Source organism: Mus pahari, chromosome 14 (assembly GCF_900095145.1).
Source record: "Mus pahari chromosome 14, PAHARI_EIJ_v1.1, whole genome shotgun sequence".
Classification (NCBI taxonomy): Eukaryota; Metazoa; Chordata; class Mammalia; order Rodentia; family Muridae; genus Mus; species Mus pahari.
The window spans coordinates 8,131,054-8,154,401 of NC_034603.1; positions in this window are offsets into that span (position 1 = coordinate 8,131,054).

Consider the following 23,348-nt stretch of genomic DNA (forward strand, 5'->3'; position numbering starts at 1 on the left):
GTATTTTTTCAAACATTCTTGTTTTGAGTTTTTGTTTTGTTTTGTTTTGAAAATTTTCTTTCAGACAGGAACAATTATGGGTCAGTGTTGTGACTCTGGGGTGACCCCCTCCTTCATTTGATGCCCTGTCTTCCTGCTGGACATGGGCTCTATAATTTCCCTCTCCCTATGTCAGACATTTCAGAGTCTCTCACCTCCCAGGTCTCTGGTGCATTCTGGAGGGTTCCCCCAACCTCCTACCTACTGAGGTTGCTTGTTTCCATTCTTCCTGTACAAGGTCCCTATACATCTTCTCCTCTCTACCCAAACAACTTTAGATAAAATGACACTTGAAGTTAAGCATATGATAGGCATGCTGTTGCACATGCTGCCTGGTACCATGCTACATTTTTTCTACAGGAAAATGTTGGCATGCCTGGAAAAGGTGTTTCTCCTATTTCCTACTCTAGCTCCTACTTTCCATTCAGGAGCATTGCAACATGAGCTTTAGTGTAGCCTCAAATCTTTATAACTGAATTATAGGGGATACAGGGACTTCAGCAAAGATGCCATAGAACCCAAGGTTCATCGAAGTACCTTGGTAGAGAATGATTTTCATCATTTCCTCACTGTGGATTTCTTACAAAACTGTTAACTGTATTCAACCCAATACTCTGCCTTTTGAAAAACAATATAAAATGTAATACAAAAATGAATTTAGGCAAACCTATGTTAAGATGAAGAATTTATCCTATCAGTGGGGACTTGAGTGAGGTGACACTAGAAGTTACCTCTGTGGCCCCATATTTAGTATGAAGAAGACCTGGCACCTGTGTTGGGTCTCATGACATCTAGATCATATAAAGATGTGCCTGTAGTGTCTATGAGTACCAGACAAGAGGAATCTGAATTTGTTGCAAAGGAATGTAGTGGATGAGGTTTGAGACAGGAGTCAAGCAGTTTCACAGAACCCAAAAGGAAAATACAGAGGAAAATTTATATTGCCAAGATGTTCATGTGAAAGGCAAATGTCCTTGATCTCTATATGAAATGTCGTATTGCTTATAACATCACTGAAAGTTGTAACCAGTACAGAAAGCAGAAAAAAATCACCATTGTGTGTTTTAAGTGGTGTACTAGAGAAAGTACATAAGCCACAGTGTGTATGTGAGTGTCAGATTAGACATTTTTGGGGTGTGTTCTCTTCTTTATCTTTAAATAGTTTCCACAAGTCTAACTGAAGTCAATAGGCTTGCAGGCAAGCACCCATACTGCTCAGCATTCTAGATGGCTCTAAACAAACTAGTTTTATTTAAAAATGAATATGTAATAAAATGAACCACATAAAATCTCAAAATTTTTAAGGATCAAGGAAATGAAAATCAGAACCATGGAGAGTGACACTAAAGCTATCTTTAGTCAAATAGGTTGATAATAATAATTATTACCACAATTATAGAGAAACCATAACCATCAGACATTGGTTATTGTAATATAAAATGGTTCTGCTGTTTGATAAACTGCCCTGAAGGTTCTAAATGGATATATGCAAAGTCATTACATGGCCCAGCTACTCATTTCAAATATGTTTGCACAATAAGAACATATGTTGACTGTTCTTATATGCTCACTTAAACATGTATATAGTAACCAAATGAGTCAATTTGTCGGAAGGCACCTCTCCAACTCACAAACTAAGAAGTATAACCTTTGTGATTCATTATGAGTTAGCTTGAAATCATCTTTAGAAGTATAATGTATAAACTGACAATTGCTACATTTTGGATCAAGATTAAAATGGGATCAATGAAAGCAATTCATCAAAAAGACACAACTATTTGGATCTTTTATACAAAACTTAGGAAAGGAAACAAACCCGGTGAAATAGAAAATAGATATCTTTGCATTTCCTAGTGTCTTAGTCAGGGTTTCTATTCCTGCAGAAACGTCATGACCAAGAAGCAGGTTGGGGAGAAAAGGGTTTATTCAGCTTAATCATCAAAGGGTGCCAGGACTGGAACTCAAGCAGGTCAGGAAGCAGGAGCTGATACAGAGGCCATGGAGGGATGTTCTTTACTGGCTTGCTTAGCCTGCTCTCTTATAGATCCCAAGACTACCAGCCCAGAGATGTCACCCTCCGACCTCCCCGCTTGATCACTAATTGAGAAAATGCCTTACAGCTGGATCTCCTGGAGGCATTTCCCCCAACTGAAGCGCCTTTCTCTGTGATAACCCCAGCTGTGTTAAGTTGACACAAAACTAGCCAGTACACCTAGGTACAGTTTGGGGTAGAAACAAGCAAGGCTCGGTGGCTAAAAGCAGGTTCTACTGATGACTGCGTTCAACACCAGGAACTCGCTTAAAAGTGGAACAAGACAACAAATCACAAAAAGTCATCTTCTGACCTCCACATTAAACCATAAAATGTGCAACCCCTACATTAGTGGTTCTCAACCTTTCTAATGACATGACCCTTTAATACAACTCATCATGCTATGCTGATCCCCAACCATAAACATAGTTTCATTGCTACTTTAACTGTAAATATTTCTATATGAATAAATTGTAACTATCTAATATGCTGATGCTCTTAGGGTGATTTTACCCACAATGAAATTGCAACCCACAGGTTGAGAGCCACTTGCTTATATGATAAATCAATCAATCAGTCAATAAGTAAATAAAATGACAACAGAAAATCAATGCATTGTTTTCATTTTTCCATTTCTCACAGGCATGAAAAACATGTGAGAGTTATATCATTTTAAGTGATTAAAATCTAACTGAATAGTAAAAACAACAAACTGCTGATAAAGGATTCAATGCACTGGGCTTGTTAAGACTCTATTTTGATCTATGAAATTCACAGGGAAAAGGAATTTAGAGTGTACATATCCTTGAAAATAATGCCTTTATGTGACTTCAGCTTAAATGATCATGGCTAGCCCCTACTGGTCTGTGTGTATGTATGAAAGATTTTTGTAAGCAGCTTGGCCCACTTCTAAATTCCAGGAGCTCTGAGTTTTATCACTGGGACTGAGTTCCATTCATTTGGAAATGAATCCCTTGACCATAAAGGAGATGCTGTTCAGTTTCTTGCTGTGGAACTAGTAACCAAATCCCTGATGCGTGCATTGATTCTGTCAGAATAAAAATGGAGAAAGGTACATTCAGAAGAAGGGGTAGGAAATAGCTCCTTAGAGCCTCTTTTTAATATGTAAGAGACAAAGGAGGCCATGTCCTTAGTACTTCTTCCACAGTTAGTGAGTCTATAACTGTCTGAGAGAAGACCCATGCATTTTAATAGGAAAGACAAATGCTATGCTAACCGTTCATACAGAACTTTTCTTCAATTTTAGTGCCAGAAAGTAAGTGGCAATCTGCTGTGACACAACTATTGTCTGTGTCTCTTAGTCCAATCTTGGCTATGTAAGTGGTTATCTTGCCATCACTCCCTCAGGGCATGATCAAGTTAGCCCAGCACAAGTTGGCTTTAGACTGACAATACAACAGAGTTAATATCTATTCTTAACTTGAAAACAAATCAAGATATTGCCCCATATGTGTTCATATATAGACCAATCCAAAATGTAGAAGCCACATATTCATCTTATGAATAATCTCATATCCCTATCAAATATAATAAACATTCAAGTCTAGACATGGTCACAACTATGCCATATTTATTAGCTATTCCACTTAATCCCTAATAGTCCTGTTCTCTCTGCAGAAGTAGTTTCACTTTTATATAACATAGGTAACAGGGTTTTTGGTTTGGTTTGGTTTGGTTTGGTTTGCATGCCAAGGAATGAATGTGATTTATAACCATTAGTTTCGAATTTAATTTTGCTAAGACTAGATTTCGAGCTCTACATATAATGTTTCCTTTGGACACTTTAAAGATGCCATTGACACTCCTATATCTGCCACCCTGTAACATGTTCTCCTGCTGAAGTCCTTCTTCTTATCTGATATTTTTTTCTTTAGCAATTTTTAAACCAATTTGATGATATAGTTGTTTGTACAGTTTTCTTCATAATCTTATATGTGACTATACCACTTGAGTTGTCACATAGTTTTATAATGCTCTTTCACCTAATTATTAAACCACTCATTTATTTGGGATAACCTCTTGATATTGGTAAGTTCAATGGTCTTTTCCTCAAGTAGTTCTTTTATTGTTCAACATTAAACTTAACCAGTTCATGTAATTCAACCTGGTGCTTTAACCTTTATCCTTTGAAGTTTGAATTGTCTGCATGCTCTATACTCCTCTTGAGTTATTGAACATATGACACATAATTACAATAACTATTGTAAATATTTAATCTGTTAATTATAACTCTTTAAGTTGTTGGTTAAGTTAAATTTGCATTTTGTTACATTATGGGTTTTATTTTGTTTCTGTATGTTTGGTAATCTCTGAGTTGACATTGTATGTTAATTTTTGTAACTGTTTTCATATTCCTACATATCAATGTGATACACAAGGTTACAGGGAGAATGGACTAAATAGTAACTAAATAGAGTACCATTTAGCTTGAAATATTTTCTCAAAGATTTGAAAGAATATCGATAAAAATTTCTTATGGCATCTTCTGTGGTCTCCTCCTCCTCCTTCTCTTTCTCTTTTTTCTTTTTACTTTGAGAAAAGAATCTCACCTCTCAAGGTCTTTCCTAGGCCAACTTAAACTCAAATTCTTCCTGCCTCAGCCTTCCATGTACTGAGATTACAACCATGTACTGCCACAGAACTTTTTCATTTAACTCTAGTCTAGCAAGCAAAGAACACTTTCCGTCTGGTCCTGATCTATTCTACATGTGAATTAAATGCTCACCATATAGATAGCATGTGTTAATAAATTGAACAGCAGTCTGAACAATCGGTTGATTAAATTTGACATTACTTTTTAGAATTCAGTGACAGTCCTATGAGCACACCACTAAAAGGTTAGTTTATTGGAATTTTTGAGAGATAGTAATTTAAATATATCTTTTCTGGCAAGGTTCTTGCCATTTATACTGATTATAATTTGCAGGAGCAAATTTCAAATTGGAAATCAAGGAAAGTAACGCACCATGGTTAATTGTGAAAGCCGAACTTCTAACATATTTTATCGTAGCTGATTAGGAAATCTGCCTCTTCAAATTAGACATCACTTTGCAGTGCTAAAGAGCCAGTGATGAGTGACAGATTGTTCACCTATTGTCCTTCCCTTTTCCAACTTTCCCAAAAAGTTATCAGCATTAACATCAGGACCTGTTGGCTATCTTCTGAAGATTTATATTCTAAAGAAAAGGAAAGCATCAGCCTTTTGGCTAAGATCAAGTGTAGAAAAGGAAAACTAGTAGATATTGAGAGTCTGTAAATATGGGGATGTGAAGACAGTGTGGAGAGAATACTGAAGATGGAAACACGTGGCCAGCAACACATTTGGAGAATGAGACCTAGCCTTCCCAAGAGGAGTGTTCTCATGGTATACAAGCTGACCAGAACAGAACTGTTAGGAAGTCTATGGAGGGGGGGTACTACCGTAAAATCTTTTCTAGTTAAGTGAACACTATCATACAAAACAGCCCCTGATATGTTTTCTTAGAGACCAGAAGATGTACCCAGTAAGGCTTAAGAGTTTAAGAATAGTTGGATCTTTTTAGCTCATAAGACATTAGACAATGCTTTCACATTATGCATGTGATGGTGATTTTAAAGTAAGATTATATCAGGAGGAAAATGTATGCTAAATAATTTTAAGTAAAGAAGTCTGCAATAATATCTATGTATCTGTTCAAACATGGTCACCAGCTACCTACAAAACTCTTTTAAGTTTACAGCACTACATCTCCATCTTCATTGAACTATAATTCTTCACTGCGTCCCTTACTCCGCCGCTGCCAAGCAGCATACACCTTTTTGTTTTATGAGTCAGAGTACTCTAGCAACCCTAAGCAAATGAAATTACGTAGTATTTGTTGCCTTATGCCAAGCTTACTTTATTAGAATAAACTTTACAAATTGCATCCATGTTGCAACAGGATTAAGATTTTTTTCAATTAAGACTGAATAATTTCCTCTTGTCTTTATATAGTTGCTTTGCATAGCTATTCGTCACTGATGATATTAGGGTTACTTTTATATATTGGTGACTATGTATTGTGCTACATTTACCTTGGCTAGATGGCTATTTCATAAGCAGCATCTTTTTAGGTATCTTGGACCAATGCCTAGAAATAAGTAACTGCATTATATGTAAACTCTGTCCAACAATATTTAAGAAGCATTATATTGATCCCACAATGAATTCATATTTCAAATATTTATACAGATAGTGCACAAATGTTCTGCTTTCTCTCCATTTTTCACCAGTAAGTCTCATTTTCTGTACCTTAATGCTGTTTTCTAAGATGATTGCTTGGAGAATGTACAGTGATTTTGTAGACATCATTGAAATTTTTACATATCATTACATTATGAACATTTCTATTTAGTGTTTTATCCTTATGGACTTTGGTCAGAACTAAATCAGTATGACAATGAATGTATCTGAAATTCCATTTTATAACAAAGATAATTTAATTATAATAGACTGTTTTCTGTCTTCAGTAGTAGTTGTTTTGCCAAAGGTGTGGATTTTAAAACTCATGGGATTTAACTGTTTTTATTTTTAAACTTTGTCAACTTGGAAAATATAGTATGATTTGTAATATATGCAGATAATAGCCATCTTTGCCAAATGTTTATTTTTAACATTAATCTAAGTATGCACTGAGTGTTTACTCTTGAGTATGTATACAATATTACTGACCTCGGGAAACTAAATTTAATATCATTTTGATGCTTATTTGGTATTTTTTCTTAAAATTAATTATTTTTATTTATTTACATCTAAATGTTGCCTTCCCTCCTAGTGCACCCTTCCAGAATTCTTCATCTCAGCCCCTCCCCTTTACCTCTGAGAGGGCACCTCACTCCTGGGCATCCCCCTTCTCTGGGGCCTCACGTCTTTACAGGACTAGGTGCATACTCGCTCAGTGTTGCTTATTCTGAACTTTTCAAGACAAAAGTATATTTCTAAGAATGATCAGCAATTAAACATGTATGTGCTTCTATTTGTGTGTGCTTGCATATGTGTGTGTCTGCTGTGTATGTCTCAGTTTGTGTGTGTCTTTGCATAAGGGTGTCTGTGTGTGTCAGTCTTTATGTTTGTGTCTGTGTCTTTATGTGTATTGATGATCAGTGTATCTGTGCATCTATGTGTCTTTGTGCATGTATGTGCATTTGTTTGTGATGAGGCTTTTAAAAGTCTATTTTAGCAAGTTTGTAGTATATGATACATAATTATCAACTGTGACCATCACTCAGTACACTAGAGATCTGTAGTTATCCTGTCTAATTTAAGTATTCCCCCAATTAATTAGTATTTCCTTTTACTTCAATTTTCCTCCTAGTTTATTCCTCCTATAGTAACTGTTCTCTTATCAGTTTTTATGAGACTAATTTCAGTGAAATTACATAATATTGGAAGTTGACTGCTTATCGTATTTTAGTTATCATTATGCCTCCCCTCTTAAAACAATATTAAGTATGCATGTAATATTTACATATTATATATGCATGTTATATATATGATATATGTATAATATACATGTATAGTTTGTGTATTTGAAATAGAATAAAGTATAAAAGTCAAATTACATGATTTAATGCTTATTTCCATGACTGATGTCACTGGAGAATTAACTAAAACACAATAGATCATTGCCTTAAGCAATCTGATCACAAAACCTTACAGCTGTTTGCTATGCCTTTTAAAAACACATGCCTTTAAAAACAAAAGGCTGACTGTTCCAGATGGTTCTGTAAAATCTCACTTGCTTGATAATCCCACTTTATGGTTCTAGATGTAACATGAGAATACAAGCCGGACCAAACACCAAGATCTTTAAGGAAATACCCAAACTTTGGTCCAGCAATAAGTTCATTTCCTTACTCCCACTCATATTAATGTCATAGTGATTATTCCAGAATGATTCTCAAGACACATTTTACTCATATTTAAATAGCATGGCTTTGGGTATATATGAACAATAAAGTTGAGAGTTACATTACTGCATTAAGATCATTCAGTCTATATTCAGCCTAATCATGTATGAGTTTCTCTTTTCTCTACATTCTTGTCAATGTGAGCAATTATTAATTTTAGTATATTTATCCTAATAAGCATGAGGTGATCAGGCACTGTGATTTTTATCGGCATTTCCTAATGATTACCATTGGGAAATTTTTCTCATATTTGTTGAAGATGTCTGTCTCATTATCTAAGAAACCTCTATTAATATGTTTTGTAAGTTTTTAACAAGGTATTTGCTTTTTTCCAATGAGTTTATTTTAAATATTTGTATGTTACTCTCTTTTCAGATAAAAAGTATTTTTTTACTTAATTGAAAAAACTCACTTTGGGAACTCATAATTATTAAGGATGAAACAGGAGAAATCAAAAGAAGATTTTCACTTATGTGTTAGAGCAGTACTATGACACTAACTTAAACCATCTATGTAATTCTGGTACCTATCCCAGAGACAGATGTTATTATTGGTCTCAAATGTTAGGTAATAAAACTGTTGTTTATTGAAATTAAATGCTATACCCATACTCATAACATTAGTATGACTGGACAGAAAAACAGTACCCTATCCCTCAGGAACATACAACCTAGTAATTTTCTATAGACAAATAGTAACATAGAAAATTGACTGTGAATTTTGTAGCCATTTATGCACCAGCGCTCTCAATATAAAAATCTGTAGATGAGTGTCCCTGTAAAATTGAGTCCCTCATACTCTTTGATACCATCTGTGATTCTATCAGCAGGCGTTAATTGTTCTTTTGATAATACACAAACTAATCCTATTAAGGCTAACAGTGGGAGGGTGGCCTATTGCAACAAAGAACCAAGGTCCAAATCATAAAAGGAGATCTTATACCCATTTACACCTCCAAAGAATACACTTTTTAACTGTGATGAAATGGTCATCTCCCTAAAGACATTCCAAGCATCTGCCTTTTGTGTTCAATGAGTTGTTTCCCTATGATAGTGATTATTATAGGTAAATAATTTGAAAATGATATCATCAGTCTATGTATAGTTTATTGGCCAAAAATTATGAGTAACATAAGATAGGCTTTGTGCAGATGGATGGAATTTTGAGGGTTGACAATTTAAAAGTAAAGGTTAATTGCTATACTTTAAAGACTTGTATGTTGTTGTAAATATATGTAATTAATAAAAGTTTAATATTATTTTCTCTAATTAATGTGTATTATATATTATAGAGCCTAAAGCATAAGCTTCCTGCATTCAAATACTCATAGGCAATTGCAACACATACCCACACCTACACATAATTAAAAATTATAAAGTAAATCTTTAAAAATAAAAAAATATTTTGTTGACTTTTGTTTTAAGGGGATATGTACTATCTAGATTTTTGGTAGCAAGATAATAATTTATAAGAAATATTTTGAAGTTATTCAATATAAAATTTGGCAATTTAGCATGAATTGTAAAGTAGCCATGTTCACAGTTTTATATGGTTTAAAATACATTGTAAATCCACAAATAGCTATAGGTACTAATATGAATACAGACTATGTGACAGCAAATTGTAATACTTCTATCTTAGATTCACAGTTTTCTTTTTAGATGTAAATAAAAATTCTTAAATGAATGTAACCTATATCAATTACATGCTCATTGTTAACTAATCAAACTAACCCTTGAGCCTAGCAAATTGACCAAAGAACTAATCATGAGTTATCTGATGTGCTAAGTATCCCTAATAAGGAATAGCTAAAGCATTGAGCTGAGAACTGAAGTGTGAAAACTGGCCTTGCTCTTAATTTGATGATAGACACTAATTGAGGGTTATGTTTCCAGTTAATGTTGGAGAGGAATTTCTACAAACATATGGATATTAGGTGTCCTCTTGGGATTCCCGCAGTAGAGTGTCAATGCAAAGGAACAGTAGATGTTACTGGTCAAACAACTAGAGATTCCTACAATTTTTAAGACTGACACATTTTAATTTATAATATTAGTAATCTTTTCCTAGAAAAGACTATGACAGAATCCGTAGGATATTTGCCTGGATTAGGTTACAAGAGGAATTATTATATACTCACACACCATAGCATCATATTATTTAGGAAACTACCTGGAATTTTTAAAGCATGTCCCCCAGCTCTCAAATGCACTTACACCAAAAAAATAAGTAAAATAATAAATAATTCGATTTTTGTTCATTTCTCTTTAATCTTAAAGTTAGTATTAATCCTGATGTGCTATGACCCAAGGAACACACAGCAATAACAACAATTTACCATGTAAATGCAAACACTGAAACCTTAACTCTAGACACAAATCTGTCATCCTGTGCACTCATATGCATATATATTTTAAATAATTAAGAGTAAATGCTCATAGTATTTTATAGTAATAAATCAATACTCAGTAATACAATACAGGCCAGGAGGAATGGCTTATTTGGTAAACCACTTCCCTGTACGTTCAAAGGCCTGAGTTTGGACTCTATGAGCCCACATGAATAAGATTAGTAGGTTGTCACATAGGTGTAGTCTATACCAACTATGTATAGTTCTGCGGAGAGAAAAGTTGAACTTTGAAGCTTACTGTCCGGCTAGCCTCATTTTCATCAGTGAGTATCAGAAGCAACAGGCTAGTGAAAAACACTGCCTCAAAAGATCTGCTTTTCAAAACTGTCCTCTAGCTTCCACTCATAGAAAAATTAACACCTGCAACATAAACATATACATAAACATATACATAAAAATATACATAAAAATCATACACAAAAAGCACAGACATGAACTAAGTAATAAAAACACAATGTGGCTATTTCCCCCAAGCACATTAATTGCATTACCCTTCCATAGGTGTATCTTCGGAATGAATGTTATTAGATATAGTACTTTGAGATTCTCCAACTGAAAAATGAAAATTGCCTTTGTTTTGGCAATTTCTTATTCTCACAAAGATATTTCAAGGATCTTTAGTGATGACCCTTAAGAAATAACTCAGTAAAAATATTGGCAATGTTTTCTGAATATAGGACAATCAAATAATGATCCAAATTAAACACTAATGAAGCACTGGTACCTCTTCTCACCTATGCTGCCATGTGCTGCTTCTCTGCATACTTGGTGCTGTGTATGCCCAGGCCATCATGACCCACGAAACAAAGAACACTTTCTGAAAGTTCTTGGCTGACACTTGACATTACTCAATACTTTTGTACTATTTTACTAGACATACAGAGTTTTTATTAAGTATTTTTACATTTATTCATCATTCATTTATTTAATGTGTGTGTAGAAAGGAGTTGTGTATATAAAGTCTGTGAATGTCCGAGGACAACTTGCAAGAATGTCATTTCTCCTTCCAACTTGTGGTTTCTGGGATAGAACTAAGGGCTTTGGCCCTTGAGGAAGAGTTTTTACCTATTGAGTCACTGGTTGCCAAAATCTGTTCTTATGGGCCTATATGTTTTCAAGAAAAAAAAGTAATTATTATTTTTTACTATTATTATTTTGCATGTAAATATCAAATTTGTATTTTTGGACTTCATTCTGGCTGGAATGTTTTACTTTAAAAATCGCTACTTGAGTCGTGTACTTGAATTTTATTTTTAAAAAAAATTGCTGAACTAATTTGGGATCAGGATGAACTTACCAACAGTTTCTGAAATGTCCCTGAAGATGTTTCTATGGTTTTGGTTTTTATGAGACGTGGTGTTGTCAGAATTGTCAATTACAAAATCAAAATATTGATCAATCATAAAAAATCCCGAGTATGATCTGTATCACACAGTTTCAAACATTCTGCCAAGATTTAATTGTTTTTATAAAAATAAGCAAACGTATCCATCTTATTAGTATATCAATCGGCTTTCATCTTCAACAAATAGGGAATGACATGTTTATTACATAACTGCTTAACAATCTTTATTGATTTACTATCAATAAATGTTTACACTGGAAACATATACTTTCCTGAAAAATAAGGATAAAGGGATCCTAAGGGGGAAAATATAAGAGGCCCTAGTCTTTGATATAGAATACTGTCTTCTCCCAAAATATGTTCCTGTCCAAATCCATAGTATCTGGGAAATTTATCTTCCATAACAAAAAAATAAGCCACTGTATTACCCTGGAGTATAGCTATAGACCCATTAAAGACTTACATATAGGATTAATGGATTTGGATCTCTTACCTACTATATAGTGACTATTTTAGCACAGCAAAATTATTATAGATCAGAAAACACAGTATCTTTTATTTTGGTTCCAGAGCACAAATAGATATAAACCTCCTAGTGTGAAATAGAAATACATAACTGGAATTATTTATTATTAAATAGAATCTGTTAAAAATAAATTGATCATCTTGGTGACTCAATACACTAAGATAGAAGCTGAAAAATGATCTCAGTGGTTAAGAATACAGGCTTCCCTTTTGAAGGACTTGAGTTTGATACCAGCATCTCCATGATGTATCACTACTTCTTATAAACAGGCACACATGGATGGGCACACGTAGGTTAGGTAAAACATGCATATGTTTAAAATAAAATAAGTAAAACAAAGATAAATCCATATTGGCCAGAAGCAGCTAGCACAAAGCCCTGGATTTAACATCAACCTCACCTTTAAACAGAAGATACAGTGAAGGTCTAAAGGGGGATATTGCCCACATTTGTGTGCTTAGTTGCAACAATTCATAACTTTTCACTCATTTGCAAGATTATATTCTTCATTATGAATAAATTAGTTCCATGTGGAAAAATATTTTCAATCCTAAAAAAATTACTACTAACCCCTTGAGCTCCTTCAGGAAGAACAACAATATCAGTGAAACAGACCACCCCTTTCCCCCAAATCCCTAGTTTGGTTAGGGACTAAACCACTAACCAAAGAGGAGGGACCCATGGCTCCAGTTACATATGTAGCAGAGAATTACCTTATCTGGCATCAATGGGTAGGGAGTCTCTTGGTCCTGTGGAGGCTCAAGGACCCAGAGTAGGGGAACTAAGAGGAGGGGCTTAGTGGGGGAGGAGCACCCCCATAGAAGCAGAAGGATAGGGGAAGGGAAGGGGGTTTAACTGGGAAGGTGAATGACATTTGAAATAATGAATCAATAACATAACCAGTAAAATTTTTAGAAAAGATTACTACTTTAAATTCTACATTTTTCTCAGAAGCCTAAAAGACACGTACTACTTGCAGTTTTCATAGATCTAAATCATCTCTAACACATGTTTAGGCAGCAATATCAGTTATCCTGGAGGACAGGTACATTACTCTGAGACCTTAGACATTTACTCCTATTTGTCTTCTCCATTACTTAATGCAGTCATTGGCCTGGGGGAAACTGAGATGGAGACATTCACCCAGTATTAGTGTCTGTTGTGTTATATCATAGGTGTCTTAGCTCATGCGCATAAGAACTTTGCCACTAGGTGGAAACCTTTAAAAGATGATCACTGCATCTTTCTTTACAGAATCAGATTTAACACTGTCTAACACATGGACATTGTAAGGGCTTTAAATCTTTCATTTCCCTTGAGTTACAATAATAAGTCTTCAAAGAGAGATTTCTTTTTAATTCAATTTCAGTGCAGATGACCTTTGAATATAATTTGTGAACGAAGCCATTCACAATACGCATATGCTGAGGTCTGAACTGAAGTAGAGTCCAAAAGCATTTGTAAAAACCTTTATTTTACTTGTGTCCATTTTCTGTTTCCGGCATTAGGTCTTAATATGATTTTATGTTGTGCTCTGTACGTAATAATCTTATACTGTGGTTAGCATATTGAAAGTGTGCGCATCTGCCTGAGAGCTTCATTAGGCACTTAACTAGATCTTCATTTGATTTAGGCCTTGGAGCACTTGGCTCTCCATTTCCCATGAAGTTGCCTGTTCATCCTCTGAGTGGCTTTCAAGCTCACAGAAGCCAAAACAGGCACCCTTGGCAGTGGGTACAGCTTCTCCTGCCATCATTTCTGTGAAAGCCTGGCTTTTCCCATTGTTAAAATGCAAATCGCATTTCTGATTTTCAAAAAAGAAGAAAAAAAGAAGAAAACACTGCATTTATTCATTCCTCTGAACACGAAGTTACAATACCTTCTTTTCTTTTTAAAAGCTAAAATCCCCCCAAGCAGGACAGTTAGAGCGGGAGGAAATGGTTTCCAGGATAAATACCCCAAATTGCTTTGAACACTGTAAGACCTGCTTGTTACTGAAATCGACAAAACAAGAGTGTACTCAGTCTTCATAGCTCATTTGTGAGAAGAGTTGGGAACAGCTGATCCCCGCTTTCCTAGCCATGCCTACTAAACTAAAAGTGTCCTTAAGAGTGCCTAGTGTCTGATCAATGTCCAGAGTAAGACAAGCGAATTGTGCCCTCCCGTGGAGGAGCTTTGCACTGTCAACAGGAAGCATGGTGGCATTCAGGAATGTTCCAGCCTGTTCCTCAAACATCTGGTGTTGACTTGTGCTGATAGCAGGCGAACAGATTTGATGGATCAGTATTGAATATGGACTGGAAATGTTATTTTGCCACATGTATCCATAACCCTTTCAGGATGTCTGGGAAAACTTCTTTGAGGGTGGGATATATTAACTATTTCTAACCCTCCAAAAATCTAATCCTCCTTCAGGGGGGACTTTGTCATATTAAGTCTATGTACAAATGTTGATTCAAACAGCCTAAGGAATGAGATATTCAAAATGGCTTTGGAATTCAGAAATATGCCATTTGAAAACTAAAAGGCCGTCAATTCTACCATGCTCATTTTTCAAATTTAAAGGAAAAAAATCAAGTTGGATTTACACACTTTATATTTAGGAAACAGTACTTTTGCATCTTTTTCTAGAGAATATTAGAATTTCATGTTCCATATCCTATATTCAGACCCTACATCATATATACAGGAGCAATTCAAATATGGATGCAGGTTTAAAAATTACATTCATAGGAAAAGTTGGATGAATTAAACAATACAATGAACATATTGTTAGAGAAACCATATCACCAGTAACTAAACCAGAATATAATACTAGAGTCATATATAGCTGGGTTTATTTTTACATGTATGTGCATTTAATCTTGCATATGACTCTATACTGGGTATACCAATATATAGTGTATAGAAAAGTCATACTGTATCCTATAAATCAATATAACTGTATGTCAATTTTTTAAAAAGTAGTGGTTGGAGAGGTAGATTAGCAGTTAAGATTATGCACTACTAGCACTGAGGACCAAAGTTCAATGCCCAGTACCCATATCAGACAGCTTAAACTACCTATATGTCCAGTGCCAATAAGATAATCTAGTATCTCTGGCCTCCACAGGCACCTATACTCATATATATATATATATATATATATATATATATATATATATATAAAATGATTGAGTAACATGGTAATGGATAAAAGTGATTCTTAGTTGATGAAGATGATCAGAGCTCAGTGAGTAAATGTGTCCTACCCACCCACTTCTTTACATTTAAACACTTTCATATTTAAAGGTCTCTAGTTAAAAAAAAAAAATCTCTTTTGAGAATTTTTCCAAACCATACACGTATCCTTTTCCTCTTACAAGAAGTTATGAAAAAAAAATTTAGATGAAATAATTTATAAACTGTGATAAGCTAAGGATGTAACATTTATTTTGCTCAGGGCAATTTGAATGTAGCAGAAATTTAGAAATAGTCCTCTAACGTAACAGTGGAGTTTACATCCATCAGAGACTATGAAAGATACCTTAACTGGAAGACTTCCCTAAAATCATAATATATATGATGGTTACAGGTTATTTTGTGTTGTTTTGTAACTGACTTGTATCATGTGAGCGCCAATTCACTTTGTCTCTGTTCGTGAGAATTAACATCAGTAACTTTTGGCCAAAACTCCACATTTAGTTTATGCACTTAAGATTTTCCTTTTCAGTTATTCCCAGGAGAACACCATGGAATAAAGGGTAAGAGTGTCAAAGTCATCACCTAGTGAACTGCACAAAGCTGGTGTTCAAAATAATTTCAGACTCCAGAGTAAGGAAGCTTGACAACATTCTACTTCACCAAGCTGACATGGTCAGTGTGAAAAGACCCAAGCCAGAATATGTATCAGCTTGACATACTTAATGTTGATATAATTTGGTATGCCTTCAGAAGAATTCTATGAAAAATTTAAATACTTAATTGGCAGCAGGAACACAATAGTCAATTAGTACCTTTGATGAAGAACACTGTAATTTTATGGTTTCTAAAAAAGTTAAGCCTCTGCATACTATTTTTGGAAGATTAGCATGCTTTTCATCTTTAACTCTATTGATGGTGTCTTTGTTGTGATGGAAATTTCCAGGAGAAAAGTGGATTCACATACAAATGAGGTATTCACTTAAAAGTTCACATGAAAAGATGGTAGATTCACACATGATTGTGTTTTATATTTTTCAGTATTATTTGTTATATAAGTTAGAAACCAACTATAAAATTTACCTGGAAGAACACATAACTTAAACTAGATAAACTTTGAAAAGTAACAACAATGAAGGAAGAAAAATATGCCCAATATTTAGTCCTACTGAATTCTTTCATGAATCAAGATTTATGAGATTATCAGAGTCTCAGACATGGGATGTGATGAAAGAGGATATAAAAAAATTAAAGAAATAGAAACAAACATGCTAAACTAATTTTTGACCAAGCAGTGCAACAGAGAAAGGATAAGTCCTTTGCTGGTTAGTACTAGAAAAGAAAAATGGACAAATATAGTCAATAACAAGCCATTTAACCTTGATAGCATACTCAAATAAAAAAAAAAAAAAAACTTAACCCAAAAGGAACATCGCAATTAGTATACAATTGATAAAAGATATTTATAGGTTCAGGCATAAGATTTATTTGAATTTGAATAAATACAATCTAGAAAAAGCAAGCAAGCAGACTTCCTCAAGACAAAATGGAGTCACTCTTTTACTCCTAATGGAGCAGAGACTAGACATCACCATCACAGGAAAATAAACTAGAACTTAATTCAACCAAAAATAATTACTGTCAAGACTGCGTAGGTAAAGTAGAGTATGGTGGCACAAGTATTTAAGCAGCACTCTGAAGTTAAATGTAGACAGATCTCTGTGAGTTCAAGGCCAGCCTGATCCACATAGAAGTTCCAGGATAGACAGTGCTACATTACAAGATACTGTCAAACATCAATCAGTCAATCAGTCAATCAATCAATCAATTCCAAAACTAAATGAAAAAAAATCCGATATGAGACTATAACAAGCAGATCAGAATAACAAATGGACATGTAAAAATGATAGGAAGCATCTGTAGTCATTGGAGAAGTGCAATTTAAACCACTCAAGACATTACATGGTAAAAAAAATGTCAGTGATGGCGGTGCTCATAGGTTTCTCATGAAAACACAATTCTGCAGCCATTTGGACAAATAGTAATATTTGCAATTGGTGATGTTTTTAAGAACAATGTGATCTAGCATTTTCATGCTAGATATTTTCATGCTAGATATTCCTAGAGAATTGACCATTTTTTTAATATCAATAGCTATGTGTTAGTACTAGTCTCATTTTTATTCTTAAAAGCCTCAAATGGAAATAAATGTTATGAGATAATGCTATTGGTAAGCTATGAGATGCATATATATATGCATCATTAGCTACAAATAATTAAGAAGAAATCAACCACTGATATATAAAGCAATTTGGATTATCCAAGGAAATCTAGTCTAGCAACAAGCCCAATACAAAGGTGGCTTACTTTATAACTTCAGACTTACACAATTAGAGTTGGAAGAATTAGAGGAGAAAATATTTGAACATGATTCATCCAGCAAAGGAGTAGCATGTAGAAACATAGGAAATGAAGAACATGTTAGTGGTTGTGAGAGATTAGGGATGAGGTAAAGTTGCTTAGACAATCACTAAGAGACATGAACGTCTAAGACATATGGTGGTTGCTGGGATAAAACTGTTCTGAAGCAGGCTAAGTTATGTCCTTAGCATCCACAGCTTTTCAGTAACATTGGCTGTCATTGGTAGGGAGAAATTACATGAAGATTTCAAAGTAAGTCTCATTACATTAGTTTTTAAAAGCATGCAATATGCAATGGGCCCCAATTTAAATATTCATTGAAATGGAATTTTCAGATCAAAAACTAGATTAAATCTTCAGTACTGAAGGAAATGAATGAATGAATGAATGAATGAATGAATGAACAAACAATAGGTTCAATACATGTAGTTAAAAGCAGACTACAGGGCTGGAGAGATGGTTCAGTGGTTAAGGGTACTCGCTGTTCTTTACAGGTCCTGACTTCAGTTCCTAGCACTCTACATGGTGGCTTACAACCATCTCTAATGATCAGATATGTTTTCTATTGTGCAACTGTACCTGCAGACAAAGCAGTCACATACATAAAATACACATACAAGACTAAAAATGTATGTTTTGCTTACCTTTATGTTGTGTATAGCACTTTTAAATCATGTTTTTGTTCGCGGTAGTGAATAAGCACTCTTTTTTTTTCAAAAACAAGTTTTTATTAGATATTTTTTCATTTACATTTCAAATGCTATCCTGAAAGTCCCCTATACCCTCCCCCCGCCCTGCTTGCCAACACCCCCACTCCCATTTGAATAAGCACTCTTAAATCAGCTTTTTATCTTACTTGGTTTTCCGCAGGCTGAAGCATGCACTTAAGAGGAAGAACCTTGAGACATAATTGAGTCACTCAACAATGACATGTCCTACTGATGTGTTTGGGGCATGACTTGTTTCATGTATTACAGACACAGCTTAGGTTCAAGGTGTTTGGGATGATTAAGGTGACAGAAAACATAATGGTGCTCTGATTAAGTGATATGGATTTCATTTTACAAAAAAAAAAAAAAAAAAATCTTTGTATGGCCCTGATGTCTCTAGTATCTCCGATGACCATTATCAGTTCCATATATGACTTTATGTGTATTCCTTCACTTTGAAATCCACCTCATGCTTTTCCTTACATTAGAAATGCTCTGTGGTTTTGGAAATGGTTTGGGAGAATTTTAGGTTGTTGACTATTAAATATATTGTCTACAAAACAAATCTTATATCTTGCTATTTATGAACTCTGATTCTGCCTCAATGAATCAGCAGTTTCATTGCCAAGGCATTTGTTCTCTTTAGTATCATAAAGTTCCATGTAGACTTCTTGACTGATAACACATGAGAAATTACATTTGAAGGATGGAGTGGTCATTCACTGAACACTGCCTCTGAGAGTCTGGATGTGCATCATGAATTCCCATTAAGTATTCAGTTATTAGGCATATGCAACAAAAACCATGGAAGATATAACTTAAAATCAATCAAAATGATAAACCATGGCTTCTAGGTATGTTCTGATTTAACAGGTTTAAAATTTGAAACAAACCAAAAACCTACAACTATTTTGTTCTCTAAAGTAGGGCAATAGTGTAGACTTTTTCTTTCAGACAAGCCATGCCTGAAAATTGTCTCCCACAAACTTTATATATTGTATTGCAAGCTAATTTTGAATTATCAGTCTACTGAAAAACTGACAGGATGTTCCCAGAGTTCATGTTAATTACAACAAAATTACTCTTACAGGCAAACATCACTCATGCTCTTATCTGTGTCTCACTAACTTCATTGTCCTGATATCTAAGATGTGAACAAGACACATGACGCATCGTAAATTTGGTTTGCAAATATACAGTGAAAGTGGATAACCCAGGAAAGTTTGATAAAAGGACTGTTTTCTGTCTAAGCTTTCAGCTTTTACACTGCTGTTCAGTACAGTGTGAAATGTCTCTGAGGTGCCCCTGGGCAGGAACACTTTGTTAACAAGCTATCAAGCTTAACTGGGATAACACACAGGAAATCTTCACAAAACAAACAAACCCCATCAATTCTTGGGAGATGGCTGTTGAAATGAGCAGGGGCCAGCCATTGTCAACTTGAAAGTCGAATTCTTAAGCTACTGGTAGTTGCTCACTGATTGTAGGGAGTTGATTCAAATTTCATACAATACCTACTTGGCTTCACTGTTTAAATCCCTTTTCTTATATCTCTTAGGGCACATTTTTAATGTAAAACCCTTCCTTGAGTTTTTTTTTTTTTTTTTATTTCCTCCCTCTTTCCCCCTCCCCTTCCTTGAGTTTTCTAAGGTGTTTTGTTTTGTTTTGTTTTGTTTTGTTTTGTTTTGTTTTCCCTCCCTTACTTTCTAAAGGTAAAACTAACAGGTTCTCCTCTTAAGGTAACTTTCAATAAATTCAGAGCGACAGAATCATACCAAGGCAAAAGCAGCAGAAACCACAAGCAAGCTGCTGATTCTCAGCCTGCTTAACTCAGACAAGTCTCTCTAGCCTGACTTAGGAGATATTTTATTTAGGAGATATTTGGGAGACTGAGGCATGGGATGCTGCACTTTGAGAGTTAGTTAAACATAGACCTTTGTTCTTTCTTGAACATCACTGAAATATTTATAATGATTTCAAAACTGTCTATGGGAAAGTTTTCTTTGGATAATGAGATATTTTCACAAAATAACTAGTGAGTTTTACAAGAAACTAAACAAAAACAAAACAAATAAAACACTATTGTATATAGCTCATCTCACAACAAACCCTACGGATGTTCACTTGAGAAATGGCTGGTTTTCAGTTGAAGTATTCTAGCCAATGTTTTTGGAGGTGGAATCTCTGTGATCTGCTTCTCTGAGATCCCATAGTGTGGTTGACATATACACCATGTTGCCCATGTCTACTTACCACAAAAATTCCCAACGTCATTATTTACAGGGAAATTGTTTTGTTTTTTGTTGATTATATAACGCTATATAAAATCAGCAGATTATAAACATTTATGCAAGTTTTGATCAGTCGTTTGATATTTGTATAGCTTATGGCCATATGAGAATGAACATGGTTTACCATGGGAGCACTTGAGAGGCTTACACAAGAAGATCATATATGTCTGAAGACACCCTGGATAACACAGCAAATTTTAAACAAACTTGAGACACATAGTAGGATTCTATCTCTAATACAAATATTCATTTTTTAAAATAAAAAGTCTTATAAAACATAGAAATGTAACTGTATTGCGATTACCCTTTACTATAATGAAAATGGTATTGTTTGTCCTGGAAAGCAATAGTTGTTCTTTTCTTTTCTTTTCTTTTCTTTTCTTTTCTTTTCTTTTCTTTTCTTTTCTTTTCTTTTCTTTTTTCTTTTCTTTTCTTTTCTTTTACTTTTAAAATATATCTTAAGGTTGTATAAACATGCAAATGTGTATGCACATGGGCCATGTATGGGCAGAAGGGGCTTGTGAACAACTTATAGGAATAGACTTTCTTTATTTTATCATGTGTGTTCAAGGGATCGAACTCAGCACACTGAGTTTTGTGACAGGCACCATTACTTGTTGAGACATTTGCAGGCCAGGGAGAGATATTTAAATAAACTTTAAATTAAATAATAATAACTGGATAGTACTAAATATTTTTATATAATCATACTGCTATCATTAGATAACTTTAAATGCCCTCGGATATAACTAAGTCTAGGGTGCACAATGAAAGCATAAATATATTAAGGTAAGATGATTTTACTGGAATGATGCACTTTGGGATGTATAGAGTCTTAGAGAAACATTCTGAAGGTGTGACAGCAACTATTCAAATTTGCTTGGAGTCTTTGCTTGTGATATTAAGTGATTATAACTATTTCGAATATCCTTTTAAGTTACAAAATTTTCAATTTTCTATGATGAAATTTAGAATTTCTAGTGATTAGCCCTTACTAGTTTTGGATGGATGAGTACAACACAAATATTATCTAATGATAGGTTTTAAGTGCAGGCATTTAGATTAAGTTTGAAATAAAATATTGACTAGACATGTTTATTTTTAATTTAGGATGGATGTGAACAATAACAAAACAAAATGTGTTTTCTTGTTCAATGTAGAGCATTTTTAAGAGTCAAATATAGTATGACTACATGTAATTATCTGTGTCAAATCACAATAATGTTGGAATGTTACAGATATTATAAATACTTCATTAGCTAAGTAAGATATCTAATGCCCTTCTTTCTATTAATTTTATATCTTTACCTTCTGCCAGTTTCATTGAAATAGAGCTGGCCATTAGAGATTAAATATTCTTAAGGTACAGATATTCATTGTCTTATGTTGTCAGCTTTTTTATTCCCTTTGTGCATTGCATACTCTCAAAATCCCTCTACTTAGAAAATTCCCAGTCCTTGATGTTGTCAGTGGCAGTCTGATTGCTGTAGAGTTGATCTCTTCAACTCACTCACTCTGCATAAAGAGAACCTGTGGCCTATAGTGAGCATGTCTCCATCTGCTAACATCCACAAATTTAGGCAGCATTATTCTTAGGTTCTTAAACTTGACTTGTATGGGAGTCTTATATTACAGGCTGTGTGATGCATATCTGTCTTTCTACAAGTGGCTTCTGTCACAATTGTCCTCTAAATTGCCTATGTTCTCTCATATGTCAGAATCCACCAATCTTCATAATTCACACACCGTCATTCCTATCTTCAAATTTGACTGTCAGCTACATTCAAACACTTGTTTTGGCATTACACTATCCTACAGATTTTAATGTGATTTAACTTTCCCCCAATAAATCACTTCATCACTTCAAGAACAATATTCTCATTACTTTTATTGCACCGCAGTTCTAAGTCAAATGCCCTCTGCTAGGACGAAACAGTGGAAACAGAATCTCAGTTTAATTTGCCCTGTGTTTATGGAAAGTTTTACAGCGGATTGTACTGGTCCACATCTGCACTTGCTCAGAGATTATATCTCTTGAGCATTGCATCTGAAATTTAACCAAATAATTACATTAATAATTATGACATTGCCCAAATCTAAATGCAAATAAGATTGATAACCAATGTTTCTGAATTATAAAGATCCATAAAACGATCTTATTCCAAGTTAAATCCTCAACCCAATTTTTATACCTGACAGACTCTGACCTTAATTCTATCTTTAACCAAAGGTTTGCTTAACAGTGACCTTTTCAGAATGTTCCAGTGAGACAGCAGAGCATGTATTTATAAAGCAGATGAGTTACATAATACAAGTGTATTAAGCCCTGTGTGGCTGGCAGGAGACAAGCCATCAAACACTCAAGTAGGAAAGAATGCCCCCTTACAGGGTTTCCAGTCTAATTTTGGTGTTGAGTGTTCACATAGTAATGAAACTTCACATCAA